General features: G+C 32.1%; 1 long non-coding RNA gene across 1 annotated transcript in view; it reads right to left on the reverse strand.

Annotated features, from left to right (window-relative positions):
* Nucleotides 1-465: 465 nt before the first annotated feature.
* LOC107833073 (uncharacterized) overlaps nt 466-1,822 on the reverse strand; it is a 10,526-nt gene continuing 9,169 nt past the window's right edge. The window contains exons 3-4 of the long non-coding RNA XR_001658780.1: nt 651-695; nt 466-511 (exon numbers count right to left, since the gene is read on the reverse strand). This is a non-coding gene — a long non-coding RNA (uncharacterized LOC107833073). The remainder of the gene's footprint in view (nt 512-650; nt 696-1,822) is intronic.

Genomic DNA, 1,822 nt, shown 5'->3' on the forward strand with positions numbered 1-1,822 from the left:
TATTTACAGAATAATATAATTATTTACAAAATAATATCATTATTTACAGAATAATATCATTATTTACAGAATAATATCATTATTTACAGAATAATGATACTGGATGAAGAAAATCTGGACCAGATGCAGAAGGAACAGAAAAGACTTAAATATACCAGAATATAGTCAAAGTTATTTTTAATCAATTAATTATGTTTAATTATAATTTATCTTTGGTTAATCATTGTGTTTGACTCAGTAGTCACTAATTATCCATTATTTTCATTAATCTATCCACAAATGTTTCAAATAATTAACTATTCTAAAGAACTAAATAATTGTTTTTTCAGATTATGAGTCACATGACTGCATCTCCTCCAGCATGAAGGAAATAAAGTTATAATGTATCTATTTACCAATAAAAACCCTGAATATTCAGAATGATGAGACTGAACTGAAAATTAAAAACACAAAATATTCAACTCACAGTTTTGGCGTTTGAAGTTGTCCCGCTCTGCTGTGACATCATCATCTACAATAAAAATACAGCAGATTTCTGTAACTTATAACATTATAAATAACATTTAAATAACTGAGCAAAACCAACAAACTAAATATAATTTGTGTAAATGTGGTGAAAATATGACATTTACTGATGAATAAAGTTTTACCAGATTCATAATCTGATTGTGACACGTTGTACAGATCTGGTTCATCTGCAAGAAAAGCCAGATTTCATTTTTTCACTTACATATGAAACTTTTGTCAACAAAAACAAAGAGATTAGTGGAATAATATCTGGATTACTGCACTTTAAAACTTAAAACAGTAAATGTTAAATAAAACAGTAAATGGCTTTAATTTGTGTTTCATTTGATCAGATCCAGAGAAGCTGAAGGTTCTTCAGACGCTCAGCTCTGACTGGCTGCTCTCTGCAAACTTTCTCTCCTCATGAAGGGAAAAACGAGGAGGAGAAACTGCATCAGTCCATCATTACACATCAGATCATGAAGCATTTAAATCTTATGAACGCCAACCTGCTCTGAGGATTTGTTGGGTTACTGAGTTTGGTTCTGGTTCGGTTCTGGTTCTGTTCAGTATATTTGTTTGCAGTGTTTTCTTCTTTTATTTTTGTGTTAAATTAAAATTAAAAGTGTGATTAAAATATTACACAAATTAGGAATGTATGTTTTTGTAATAATGTTCGTGTTTTTTGTCTCTGTGTGAATAAATCATGTCCAACATGTCAGTAACATGTTAAACTGAGAGAAGCGTCACGGTACCAGTTTACAGCAGATCATGTTTGAACTGCAGTTCCTGGACAGGATGATGTCATCAAACATGATTTAACAGATTATGAAATGGTCAAAAGTTTGTTTTGTTACGGTTAGGGTTACTTTATTTACCTTCATCAATAATCCTAATTCTACATCCATATTTTTGACAAATGTCAAACATGTAATAACCAGAACATGTAATAACCAGAACATGTAATAACCAGAACATGTAATAACCAGAACATGTAATAATGTCATTTGGTACGTCCAGAGGATCCAAGGCTCATTTCAGAAGATGTGCAAAGAGTCTTTAAAAGTTCAGCTCAGGATGCAGAGCAGGAGAAAAAGAGTCGCCTTCACTGAGAGCAGGGTGAGGGAAGCTTCAGTCAGAGATCCAAGAATGTATTTAAAATGAACTGAGCAAAACTTTTAAAACTTTCTGAGCTTTCAGGTTGGGTTAACCTCCTGACTACCAGTAGTTCATTTTTGTCCTCTGTAGAGGACATTTCTAAACTTGAATATCTCCCACCCCCTGCATTCTACTGAATTAATTCCTTTTGGTATCT

Source organism: Poecilia formosa, unplaced genomic scaffold (genome assembly GCF_000485575.1).
Source record: "Poecilia formosa unplaced genomic scaffold, Poecilia_formosa-5.1.2 Scaffold320, whole genome shotgun sequence".
In the NCBI taxonomy this organism is placed as follows: domain Eukaryota; kingdom Metazoa; phylum Chordata; class Actinopteri; order Cyprinodontiformes; family Poeciliidae; genus Poecilia; species Poecilia formosa.